We start from the raw sequence: 13,963 nt of genomic DNA on the forward strand, positions 1-13,963 counted from the left end.
TCAACCTGGATTTGATCACGCATGTAAATGCCACCAAGTGATGGTGCCATGGCACGTGATCAAGCACGACAATGCTGTCACAGCACTGTATTACAGAAGAGCTCACTTGTGAACATGCATGTCAACACCACCAGTGGCATGGCTCTCACATGAACACACATATGTGACACTGTAGGAGGACTTGTGTGTGAACACAGGTCTCTTGTCACTGAGAAATGTTGCCATGGTAGACTTTGTGTGCGGTTCTGTGTGACAATGCCACCATGGCATGGTGCTGTGGGACTTCTTGCATGTGACCACATGTGCCCCACACTGCCTCTGTATGCTGCTATGTAACAGGCTGAGTGTACACCTATATACTCACTCTGATGCAGCATGGCACTACAGCACAGTTTGCATGTGAACATGCATGCCCACACTGCCATAGCACAGCATCAAAGCATAGCACATGTCTGAACACATGTGCCCTACGTCACTATGACACAGTGCTGTGGCATGGCTCGTGTATGACTACACATGTTCCTGCTGCCGTGCCATTGTGCCTCGCATGCTCTACATGCAAATATGCAGCATGCCCACACCACCATGGAGTGCCCTGGTGTCCCAGTACTACGACAAGGCTCGCTTGTGAACATGCATGCCCATATGAATGAGGCATGGCACTGCTTCAGGGCTCACTCGTGATCATGTGTGCCAATGCATCTGATGCATGGTGTCTTAGTTGGGGTTTCTGTTGCTGTGATGAAACACCATGATCAAAAAGCAAGTTGGGGAGAAGAAGGTTTATTTAGCTTACACTTCCGGATCACTGTCCATCATTGGAGGAAGTCAGGACTGGAACTCAAGCAGAGCTGGAATCTGGAGACAGGAGCTGACACAAAGGCCATGGAAGAATGTTGTTTACCTTACTGGCTTGCTCAGCCTGCTTTCTTATAGAACCCAGGACCAGTAGCCCAAGGATAGCACCACCCACAATTGACTGGGCCATTAATTACTAATTAAGAAAAATGCCTGTCTTAGTTAGGGTTTTACTGCTGTGAACAGACACCATGACCAAGGCAACTCTTAGAAGGACAACATTTAATTGGGGCTGACTTACAGGTTCAGAGGTTCAGTCCATTATCATCAGGGTGGGAGCATGGCAGAGTCCAGACAGGCATGGTGCAAGAGGAGCTGAGTTCTCCGTCTTCATTTGAAGGCTGCTAGCAGAATACTGACTTCCAGGCAGCTAGTTTGAGGGTGTTAAAGATAACGCCCACTGTGACACACTTCCTCCAACAAGACCACACCCACTCCAACAAGGCCACGCCTACTCCATTAAGTCCACACCTCCAAATAGCGCCACTCTCTAGGCCAAGCATGCGCAAACTGTGAATGTGCCCTACAGGCTTGGCTGCTCTTAGGGAGACATTTTCTTAACTGAGATTTCCTCCTCTTAGATGACTTTAGCTTGTGTCATGCTGACACACAAAACCACCCAGTACACATGGTGTTGTGGCGTGGTTCTTGTGTGAACTTGTGTGCCTGTGTTAGCTAGTTTTATGTCATCTTGATACAGGCTAACAGTCATCTGAGGGGAAGGGTCCTTAGTAAAGAAAATGCCTCCATAAGATTAGACTGTAGGCGAGGGCTGGAGAGATGGCTCAGTGGTTAAGAGCACTAACTGCTCTTCCAGAGGTCCTGAGTTCAATTCCCAGCAACCACATGGTGGCTCACAACCATCTGTAATGGAATCTGAGGCCCTCATCTGGTGTGTCTGAAGACAGCTACAGTGTACTCATCATATATATAAAATAAATAAATAAAATCTTAAAAAAAAAAAAAGATTAGACTGTAGGCAAGCCTGTAGGACATTTTCTTAATTAGTGGTATGGGATTGTTTAGCCCGCTGTGTATTGTGCCACCCTTGGGCTGGTGGTCCAGGGTGCTGTAACAAAGCAGGCCGAGAAAGCCTTGAGGAGCAAGACAGTAAGCAGCCCTCCTCCATGGCCTCTGCGACAGCTTATGCCTCTAAGTTGCTGCCCTGTTTGAGTTCCTTCCATAACTGCTTTTGATGATGAACTCTCAGATGGTAGTGTGACCGGAGACGTTTGGCCATGCTACTGTGTCAGGGATCCACAAGAGGGCACTGTGGAATGGTGTGCAGTCTCCCCTCTGTCTCAGCACATCATTGAGATTGGACCATGTCACCATGCACCCCAGAGGATTCCAGGTTCTGAGTTTTTCCTTTTGTTTTTGCTTTTGCTTTCATTTTTGTTTTTGTTTGTTTGTTTTCAAGACAGGGTTTCTCTGTGTGTAGCCCTGGCCATCCTGGAACTCACTCTGTAGACCAGGCTGGCCTCGAACTCAGAGACCCACCTGCCTCTGCCTCCTGAGTGCTGAGATTGAAGGTGTGTGCCACCACCCGAGGTTCTGAATTAAGGGCATAAACTGAGCCTTGAGTCATTGAATTCCAGCCTAGCCTTATAGTGGTTGAATAAAGACAATCGTGTATTTAAAGATGTGACTATTCATTCATTGAGCAGACAGATACTTATTCAAGTCTATCATGTGCCAAGCGTCATGCTAGAGCTGGAGAGCCATTGATGAATAATTGTCTCTGTCATGAAAAGCTACAGTGTTCATGTATGTGTGTGTGCAGACAGATAAAGTGGGTGAGCATTCAAGTATGGGAGATTCAGCTTTTTTATTCATCCTTTGATAAATTCCAGGAAGGGACACCAGGAAGAAAGGCATAGATGGCCAGGGGTGTAGCTTAGTTGGTAGAATGTTTACTTAGCATGCAGGAGAGGAGGCTTTGGGGTCTATCCCTAGAAGTGTATAAATTAGACATGGTGGCCCACACCTCTAATCCCAGCACTGTGAAGGAAGTAGCTTGAAGATCAGAAGTTTAAGGTCATTTAAAGCAAATTCCAAGGCAGTCTAAGTTACAGGAGACTGTTTCAAACAAAAACAAAAAACACTACCACACACTGGAAAATCTGAAGCTTATTCTCTAAGCCTTAAGCACGCTGCTGGATATTGTTTTATGTTATGTAGAACAAGGAATAGCCCTTAGCAGATGGGAGTAGGAAATGGTTTACTTGAAGCCCAGACAACTTTAGTCCATTGGTAAGGAGCCCTGTCCTCTTGCAAACCCAAGGACAATGTAATACTGGGAGGCTCCCAGTTATACTTCCCTTCTAAAGCAAACTGCAGGACCAAATTTGGTGATAAACACCTGTAATCCCATCTCTCTTGAGGCAGCAGAAGGAGATGGAGGGATTGAAGGCATCCTGGAATATGAATCAAGGCCTTGTTCATCTTACCCCACCCCCATATTCCCACTTGGAGGCAGATTGCAATGGTTTCTTTCCCAGCACTCTCTCCCCAAACAGGAAGTAATGCTTAACAGATACCAAGATTAAAGTGATACTCAGCTGGAAGCCAGGACCCAAAAGAGCAATTAACATATTCCAAGGTCAAAATGTGGATTGCGTGATTTTATTGGCATAAGGCACACTATCGCAACCATCGGGGTTCATGAAGGGATTCCTCTACATGCTCAGTGGCCGACCAGGCATCCAGCCCACTGATTCTCAGTCCTAGAGCCTCCTTCCTCTCTGAAACTCCGCTACACTTCACGGGATAGAAAGCTGAGATTTCTGGCATTCTTGCCGGGTGAGTTTGAACTCTTGATAAATTCATTTGGGTGGAAGAATGCGCTGAGCTGCCAAGCTCTACAAATCTTTCAGGCAGCCGAGTGAGAGCCTGTGTCTGAACAGAATCATTCTTCTCAAATGTAACTGGGTTTCACCAAAATGTTAGATGGCAAGCATTTTCAACACTCCACAGCATACTGTTGGCTCTCCCCCTGCTAATTACAAAGCTTGGATACTTAGTACCCAGGACTTCTTATATTCCAAGGATGCTACATTGCCACAGAACTGATGGAAGAGGAGGAATGAAACTTGTAGGGCTAGCACACTACTTATACACCACACTCCATACATGCCTATGACATAACCACCGCCATGTTTTTAACACTGATACAAGTCCTAGTACAGTGCATGTGCTCAAATACTTGTTGAATCCATAAATAATAAAAATAGATTTCATCATGTTAATGACTATTTCGTAGAAGGCAATATGCTCCTGACAACACTCCCCTCCTTTCCGAGTCTGTTTTATTTGCAGCTGAGGGAGTCTGGTGCATACCTGTTTCCTAGCACTCTGGGGCTTGAAGTAGTAGGATTGCTGAAAGTTCAAGGCTAGCCTATTCTATAGAGCAAAGCTGTATCTCCAAAATTAACCAATATGATACCATCAGTGCTGGCTAGTTTTATGTCAATTTGATACCAGTGAGTTAGCTGAAAGGAGAGAACCTCAGTTGAGAAAATACCTTCATAAGATCTGGCTGTAGAGCATTTTTAAAATTAGTGATTGATGGGGAAAGGCCTAGCCCATTGTGGGTGATGCTGTCCCTGGGTTGGTGGTTCTGGGTTCTATAAGAAAGCAGGCTGAGAAAACCATGTGGGAATAAGCCAGTAAGCAGCACCTCTCCATGGCCTGTACCAGCTCCTGCCTCCAGGATCCTGACCTGTTTGAGTTCTTGTCTTGACTTCCTTTGATGATGAACAGTGATGTGGACGTATAAGCCAAAGAAACTCTTTCTTCTCCAAGTTTCTTTGGTCACGATGTTTCGTCATAGCAATAGTAGCCCTGACTAAGAAGTCATCTAATGGCTGACCATAAAGTCCTAGGAGCTGGGTATAGTGGTATGGTCTTATAGTACCAGACAGTCAGGAAGTTCAAACAAATGCTTGCCTTCATTAAGCATTCATTAAAACTTCTGCTGACTTCTGGTTCCTCTTCTGAAGTCTAAGTCATGTGTTCCAATTCTTGGTGGAATTCAGGGGATGTAGTTATCTTGTGGTCTTAACCATCTTATATGCTCAAAAAAATTAATGTTTTGCTAGTTATTGCACTCTGGCCCTGCTGTGTGTAACTTTTAGCCACCAGATCTATGCTCTGGGAAGGGGCCACGCTACCAGCCCCTACTCAACTTCCCTTGAATCCATGGATAAAAGACACACACACACACACACACACACACACACACACACAGTTGTTCCTTTTCAACTTGCCTTCTTGGCACAATTGCTGGGTGCTAATATCTACCATCTGGAAAGAAAGGTGCCCTTATCATTACTCTTAGCTTTGTGCCTCTCTCATTACCTAAACTTCAGTGGCTAGTCCCATCTAGCCCCTGCTAAATGCCCACGACCTGTAGGAGCAGCTTGTGTGGCCACTTCATTTTGAGATCTCACATGGTTCTTCAAACCTTCTCCATCAGAAGCACAGCAAAACTTTCCACTCTTCCCTTGCTCTCTCTGCTTGCCTCCCGTGGCCCAGAAGCCCCCCCCCCTCCTTCCACCCAGTAATTGGCCCATGGCTTCTTTACTGACAGATCAAGAACCAATTGGAGAACAGGACCTCAACATCAAACTCAGTCAGAATTTTAGCATTTAGATCAGTTTCTATTGTGGAGTGGAAATCTTCATATTGATAAACTGTCAGAGCACCTGTCATCCCTGGGAAAGCCTGTGTCATTTCCAACTGAGTATGATTGATTAGAGGCCAGCCCTTTAGTCTATCAACAATTTGGCTCTTTGCTAACTTCTTTATGTTGGTTGTTGATACGGCTATTCTGCCAGTTCCTAACTTTTACATAACCTATCAGCTTGAGGATACACGAAGTCATATACATTTGAACATTAAGATCAAAGGTCTCAACCCTCCTGTCCCACTTATTGAAAGATTTTCTTCTGTGGGTTCCTTTCCTCACTAGCTCCCAACAAACTCCCATACACTGATCCAGAATATAAGGTTAATTCTAGTTATGACATTCATGTCCAGGAGAGAATAACAGGAAATTCGCTTACAACTTTCAGGAATATCTGAGACCTTTGTTTTAGTCATGGTCACAAAAGTGACAGGGTCAGCTTCTGACTGGTGGTGTGTCAGATTACCACAAACTTGTATCTTGATACAAACTGTCTCTCTTGAGGATCTGCATGCCAGACCTCCAGCCCAAGTATCATTAGATAAAAAAATGTAAAACCTTACCAAGACTTGGGGAGAATGCAGTTCCTTGTCTTTCCAGCTTCTAGAAGCTACCATGCTACTGAGCCTGTGGCTCCCTTCTATATTCAGAGTCAGGTATATTGATCTTGCCTATAATTCTGGCACTTGGGAAGCCGAGGCAGGAGGATTGCCTGCCATGAGTTGCATACCAGCATGGGCCAGAGTTAGAAAATCTGTCTCAAAAATCGTAAAACAAATACTCCCAGACAGAGTCAGGAATAGAGCATCATCTGACCTTGCTTCCTTCCTCCCCGCTCCATCTCTGACTCTGGTTAGAAAGGGCCTCGGTTTTTGAGAAGCCCCACATTCAGATTAGCTCAAGGGGTAATCTAGGCCAAGATTCCCAGCTCAAAAGTCCTCAATTTAATCATAGTTGCAAAGTTCTTTTGCACGTACTTGGACACACAGGGTCTAGGTATTAGGAAGTGACTGCTTTTTAGAGTTGCTATTGCCACCACAGTGGCATCTGCTCCTCCTGAGGCTACACCCTGGATATGGTGAGCTCAATATTCCAGAATGGCCATTTCCATTGGCATCAGGACCAGGATGTTACTGCTCTCCACCCATTGCAAGTAAACTCTAACATCCCCCATCTCTTGACCTTCATGAGAAGGCAGAAAGGCTCCATCACTCTTGCTCCCAGGATCTGTCCCGGTTGGCTTACAGAGAATTCCACAAGGCTCTTCCTAGGGACCTAGCAACAGCTTACATCATCACCAGCTACAGTTTCTACCTGTGCCACTGCCAGGGGCAGGTCGCCTGGTTTATAAAAAGGATTGCTTGCCTCTCTCTCTCTCTGTCTCTCTCTCCCTCCCTCCTTCCCTCCCCCTCTCTCTTTCTCACTCTCTTTCACTCTCATTCTTTCTCTCTCTCTCTGTTCCTATGTGTTCCCAGTCGGCCTCTTTCTGTCCTTCTCTGTTCCCCTCTTCTCTGCTCGCGTGGCTACGCCCAGGTCTGTCTGCCCCTACCCCATCTCCAGGTTCTCCTCACTCCCCCTCTTCCCCCAAAGAAACTTCCCTTATACCAGGCCAGTCTCATGGTGTGATTTCTCAGGAGGACACCTCGGCATGGACCCAACAGCTCCTCCCTTACCCCCCGCCAGTGGCTTCATTATTTCCTAACAATCCCTCTGGGCTCAGTAACACGTCATCACAGAAAGCCTCTCCTTTTACATTTTCCTGTGTCAACAGTCAATAATATGCTACTTGCTGCTGAAAAGACTTCAGTGTTTTCTCATTATACTTGTTCCAGCACCAAGAAGCGATGTTTATACGCCTTTCATGCCTCTCTAATCTCTCCTAGGACTTACTTCCTTCTTTACTATTGCTTTACGGAAGTTCTCCGAACCCTCAAGTGTTCCAAGGTTTTCTTGTCACATGATTCTCAATACACTAGTTCTCCCTTTAATCCCTTTAATACTGTTCTCATTCATCTACTCAGGCCTGGGTTTAAATGTCACTTCTTGAGCCAGTTTCCTTGTGGCCCATATCTACTCTGTGCGTACGTGTGTGTGTGTGTGTGTGTGTGTGTGTGTGTCTCTTTCTCTCTCTCTCTCTCTCTCTCTCTCTCTCTCTCTCTCTCTGTCTCTCTCTCTCGTACACACACACAAGCACATGCACACAATTTAAATTTAAAAAGTAAAAATAAGTCTTTTTTTTTTTTTGACAGGATATCATTACGTAGCCCTGGCTGGCCTGGAGCTTGCTATGTAGACCAGGTTGGCCTCAAACTCACAGAGCTTCTCTCCACCTCTGCCTCCCAAGTACTAGGATTAAAGGCATGTGCTAACATGCCATACAAAATAATATTTTTTAAAAATGTACGTATTTTCCTTCTCTGGTATGCTATTGGTTTCTTAGAAGGACTCTAAGACCTATCACGGATGAATCACATTGCTGGCACTTAGCATGGTCTAGCTTGTAACAGAAGGCAAATACTTAATGGAAAAATGCCTGCCCACTGGCATAGCACGTTAGTGGCCCCGGGCCACCACGTATTTTGAGGAAGATAAAGTTCAGGGATTGACCAACTTTTAAAAGTAGGCGTGGGTAGATAGCCTTAGAAGCATGATTCCATCTTAGAAGCAAGATGCCCGACTATGAGCTGAGAGTGAGACTTTTTATTTGACTGACTTTAAACACTAGGGAGCTTGTTACACTGGAGGATTATTTTTTCCAGGGCTTGACTAACTTGAGTTGCTATTGGCCTGTTTACTTTGAAATCTCTTCTGTTTATTGCAGCCATCGTTGCCGAAGAGTCTTTTCCTAATAATAGTGTTGGGAGCCGACTCTTAGCCGAAAGTGGCTATCATCTTTACAGCCATCTTGAGCCATATACCCTGATAAGAGACTTGTTTCAACAGCCTGCAATAGCTGAGCGCACTCTGATAAACATCTTGTTACACTGTTTAGTGCCCCCAGCTGCCAGGTGCTCCTGGTATCCATGGCTACAAGGCACGTGACGTAGTGGCTTCAGTTGAGATTGTCCACGAGGGCAAGTCACGTGGTAAAGGGTATAAATACCCAGGATTTCCCTTCTATAGGAGAGTAGAAGAGTAGAGGAGTAAAGGAGGTAGAAGGTAGAGATAGAAAGTAGGAGGTAGTAGGAAGAAGTAGAGGAGTACAGGAGACTGAAGGAGTGAGAATATAGTAAGAAGACAGGAGAATAAAGAAGACTTGAAGAGACTCCACCGGACTCTGGCTTGTATCTATCTTTTGCGTCTCTCGCCCCTTTTTTCCCCTTCCTCCGTCCCCACTCTCTCTTGCTAGACCCTGACCTGCCGACCGGAGCAGCAGAACCGGCCGGCCTTTACAAAGTAGCAGAACCTGACAGCCGTTACAAAAGAAACGGCAGTTACATAATAGTAGTTAACTATTCACAAGACACATTCTCTTCACAAAATAGTTGACTGATGAACTACTTTGGGTAGTTTCTTTAAATGCAAGAGGAACGGAGTTCTTGCAGGTTTACAGTAAGGCTGGTCCAGCACTGCCTAGGGTCTGAACATTCAGATGGGCTCGTGTCATTTTACCATCTTCCCTGGGACGCTCATTTTCCTTCTAGCAGAGCAGGAATAATCAGGCCAAGTAGCCATAGACTTAATTGGAAGTATCTTTTCAGGGCGAACAAATGACAGATATTTTTCAACACATCCATCAGTGCTGCATTTGTGATACATTTTGTCCCTCCAAAGTCATGAACTAGAGTTTTAGAACCCAATGTAACAGTGTTAAGAGAATTCTCTCCTTTCATCCTGCTTCCTCCTCCTCCCTCCCTTCTTCCCATATTTTACCCCCTCTCCCTGTATCCCACCACGAGATGCCATCTGTCATGTTATGATACAGCATGAAGCCTTTGCCAGTTGGAGCCAGTTGATCTTAAATTTGTGCATCCAAAACTGTGAGCCCACTACACCTGGCAAAATATGATTTTTAAATTAATCTCCTGGCACAAATTTATATTGATTTTCTCCACAGATTTTATCCTTGATATTCTTTGTCTTTTAATGTGATAATAATTTGACAAGTTTTCACAGAGATAGTTTAGAAAGTATAAATGTCTGCTTGGTGTTCATGCCTGGTGTCTCTAGAGACCAAAAGAAGGTGTTGGGTCCCCTGGGACTGGAGTTACAGAAGGTCGTGAGTGTCTATGTGGGAGCTGGGAGTCAAACCAGAGTCCTTTCAAAGAGCAGACAGTGCTCTTAACTGCTGAGCCATCTCTCTAGCCCGTTTATAACTTCCTTATGACATCATAAACATTTTGAGGATTGCCATCAAATCTGGAGACATCTTCAACAGTTTGTTTACTCTAATGACTCAAAACAATGGGGCATGTCAGATTTCTTCCAACGGATGGGACTCTTGTTTGCTCAAAAGTCCTTTAAACTCTAACAGAAGAGAACTTCCTTTTATTAAATCTTTAAAATAGCATACATCAAGCCTGGATTGATGACGGTTTCCATAATCCCAGCCCTAACATCTTAAGTGAACTGTACAGAATGAGGACTCTTGGATTTTTGCTCTCTTAGTTCCAGGGCAGACCCTTCCACAGAAAGAAGTAGAGAAGCTGATAGACCCCCCTTTTAGGAGCTAAAAAAGAAAAATGAAAAGGAACTTGACAATTTCAACTTAAGGCAGAGGCCAGCTACATAGTACCTTCCCACTATCTTAGCCTATATACAGTGTGAGGCTGCTTCTAAAACCAAACCAAACCAAACAACCAAACCAAACCAAACCAAACCAAACCAAACCAAACCAAAAAATAGCTAAACAGACAGGCAGTGGTGGTACACACGCTACCAAGCACTCTTCTATGGAGCTACACATTCCATGTCACACTTTTTTTTCTTTTTTGACTCTAGAATGAGCACACATTCACTTAATTAAGAAGTCTGCCCTAACACCTTTCTCTCATAATCTTGAGAGAGCCGGCCCAACGGGTGGGAAGAGTATTCTTGGAAGCTTGGGACAGCTGGCAACGTCCTAACCACAGATAGAAGAGACCTTAGGCTACGAAAATAAATCTTACTAAATTCAAACCAAATGTAACCCGAGTTCAATTTTAGCAAAAGATTTTTAAATGCCTGCCAGCGACTCTAACACCTTCAGTCAAGAGGAAGTGTGTCGGAGGGAGAGTTCCTGGGGGTGAACAAGAACTGTAAAACCGTCTTATTTTTACAAAGTTTATAAAAGCATATGGCCACGTAGACATATTGCTAAGACCCCTCCTAGGATCTTGGAAGGGGGCACTGACAGTTCGGATTCCAGACACTGAAGCTTCACTGACTGACTTCAGGATCTGGAGACATCCTTTGGTCCGTGACTCATAAAACATATTAAGGATTAAAAAAGTTTTTATACGGATCATATCTGGCAGCATTTACTGTGATGAGAATTTTAAAACATGTAAAATAGCTTTATTAGTGCATTTTAAAACAACCATATTACAAGTTAGCTGCACAACATTTCTAATAAAACATCTTAGGAGTATTAGTGGGATGTGTGTGTGTTTTTTGTCCTTGTTGTTGTTTTTCTGTAAATTCTCTTACTGATGGCCTGGTTGGAATATGCTCTGCACTTAAACCATGACAAAGGAGCTGTAGTCTCTGGAAAATCCAACTGCGTTGTCATTATAGCAGAAGAACCAAAATCGCCCTACAAAAACATGTTTGGCTTTACTGCCCCTGACTAGACACAGAATCACACATTTAGAAACCATTACTTTCGGATGCCTGAAGCTCTTTGTCTATCTCTCCCAGAAAAGTGCCAACCTGTTCCATACTTTAGCAAACAAGGAAAGCTTTACAGTTTTAAATGAATAACAAAAGTTAGAGAAGTCTTTCTTTCACTGCCAAGTAAATTATCTCTGGCTTTGCCCTTATTTCCAGTATCTAAGGCTTTCTTCTTTAAGCTCAAACACAGTGCCTTATATAGTGTGCTCAGTAGTACTTTTTAAAGATTTAATTTTATTCATTTTAACTATACATATGTGTCTTGTGTGGTTAAATACTGGAATACTCTTGGAAGCCCAGAGCTGTTGGATCTGCTGGAACTGGGGTTACAGGATTTTGAGCCACCACCCACCGTGGTGCTGGGAACTGAAATCTTAGCCGTTGTGCCACCTCTCCAAACTGTTGCTGATGCTTGTTTCTGTGCTGGTTTGAGTCTAGGTAATAAAATCTAAGGCCTTTTTCCATGCTAGGTAAATGCTCAAAACCCAACATCCTGGCACACCCTCTCCCTCATCCCCAATTGTAAGTTTCCAAGTTCTTCCTGAATCCTAGGTGTATGCTAACTAAGTGCTTTTTCTTTCATTATCTCATTTCTCATTGCAATCCTAGGGGACAGATAATAATATTGTATTCCTTCTTTGCAGATGTAGCGCCCAAGATACAGGGAAGTTAAAATCTAACTTTATACAAGAATGGCTTAAGATTTGACCTCAGATGACACTCAAATGCCATCTATTATTCACCAATAAAGAATACGGGTGGGAGACTAAGCGAAATCCTCGTGTTCAAAAGTGTAAAAAGACGCTTATTAAAGCAAAAACCCCTGAAGGCCAAGCCAGCCCCGACAGCCACCCCGGATGCATCGTCTTATTTCCCACTCCACAACTTCACTTTATTTCCTATACTCTTATAAGCCTCTCCTTATAACTGTCCTTCCTGATGGCTTCGAAGGCTCTGAGACCTGCCGCTGACCCTGAAATGAAGGCGCTAAATCGTACAGAAACCAGAAAAAAAAAAAAAAAAAAAAAAACGACGAAAACGTGGTAACCACGGTAACGGCGGCGTGGCAGGAGCTCTGCGCAGGCGCACTGCGTCCTCGCGTGGGCCCGCTTCGGCTTGGAACACCCCGAGCTTGGGCGACTCCGGGGTGGGTGGGAAGCCGGCGGCGCGCGCCTGCGCAGTGGCGCGGGCGCTGGTGTGACCGAGCGCACGTAGCGAGGGCTGCGGCCGCCCCCTCCCCGGCGCGCCGGCGCGGCAGGCGACTATAAAAGGGTGGACTGGCTCCCTCTGCTGCCCAGTCGCACCGTCGGCAGGCTGAGGGCGGCGGGGACCTAGCTAGTGGCGACTGCAGGCGACAGGACTGACCCGAGCCGAGCTCCTCCTCACGGCCCGCTAATCCAGGTGAGGCGCTCCTCCGATCTTGGGAACGGATGCCGGGTCCCCGCGGGCAGCCGGGGTCCCCTCGCTCTGGAGGGGGAGCTCAGCCCTTCCCACAGTCGTCCCCGGTCTCCCCGAGGAGACCCGGCCCCGCAACCCCGAAGCCAGGCCGCCCCGCCGCTCGCCCAGCTTCCCTCGCCGTCCCCCACCCCGTCCTGCCTCTGGCTGGAGCTGCGGCAGCGGCTTGTGCCCCGCCCCAGCACTAGGACCTTCTTGAATGTTCCATCCCGGGCAGCCAGCCTCCCTGATGACTTGTGCAGCGGTACCTCGTCCTCCCCACTTTGCTGAGGGAAGGCGAGGGCGGACGGGCGGGGGTCTGGGCCGCCCCAGCCGCAGATGGTTAGCATGTGGCAGTGGGGAAAGCTGGCAGCGCTTGCAGCCGGGGGCTGAGGCGCTCCATTTCGATCTCTCTGTCTTTTTTTTCTTTTTACTTTTGGAAAGTGAAGCTAGGAAGTGGGACCTACTCAGAAGTTAGGACTGAACTTGTCTGTTGCGCTTCGCGGTGCTGTCTCAGCAAGTAGACGTAGCCCCGGGCGGCGAGTTTAGCTGAGAGGTTGCTGTCATTTCACAGTTGGGGAAGCTGGCTTCTTCCTTCCTCTTCATCCCTGTGAATCACTTAAGGACACACGCGTCTGTCTCTGTATCCCGCTCCCCCCGCTGCTCCTTCTCTCCTCCCGGCTTCCAGTCTTCCCTACCTCCTCTGGTTCGGCTCACCCAGACCCCTTTCCCCTTTTCGTCCCTCACGCTCCCCTCCTCTTGAAGGGTCGAAAAGTCAGTCTATTTTAGCCAAACCTTCTATGGTTGTTTGAGAATTTTAAACTGAGTTTTGTGATTAGCCCCAGATGGATGCTCAGTGTGGGGAAGGATGGTACTATTAAATACGAGGTAGTTTCTCCTAAAGAGTGAGAATTTGGTACAAAGGCAGGTTTTCGACGCTAACGTCTTAAGCTGACCTTCCAAATGTGGACTCTTGGGTTTTGTACCCTGGTTTATAGGGAAGAGTCTCCACAGAAAGGGATGGAGAAGCTTCTGGATCTTCTTTTTAGGAAATGATTTTTAAAAAAAAAAATTAAAAGGAACCTGCCAGTTTTGACTTTAACTCGAGAGCTATGGCTCTTGGACTTTTCCTTGGAATGCACTCTGGAGGGATGGAATAGCCACTACGTGAGT

The 13,963-nt window shown here is 45.9% G+C and overlaps 1 protein-coding gene across 3 annotated transcripts in view; it reads left to right on the top strand.

The window, feature by feature from the left end:
- The window catches only part of P4ha1 (prolyl 4-hydroxylase subunit alpha 1), a 78,198-nt gene that overhangs the window by 17,144 nt on the left and 47,091 nt on the right, over nt 1-13,963 (top strand). Inside the window, exon 1 of one of the 3 annotated variants that reach the window (XM_028776806.1) lies at nt 12,554-12,757. The exons of 1 other annotated variant lie outside the window; for it this stretch is intronic. The gene's annotated coding sequence lies outside the window, so the exon portion shown is untranslated. Of the gene's footprint in view, nt 1-12,553; nt 12,758-13,963 lie in introns of those variants that run through there. One more of the 3 variants, XM_028776809.1, reaches the window with a different exon arrangement.

Source organism: Grammomys surdaster, unplaced genomic scaffold (assembly GCF_004785775.1).
Source record: "Grammomys surdaster isolate TR1022 unplaced genomic scaffold, NIH_TR_1.0 273, whole genome shotgun sequence".
Taxonomy (NCBI): Eukaryota; Metazoa; Chordata; class Mammalia; order Rodentia; family Muridae; genus Grammomys; species Grammomys surdaster.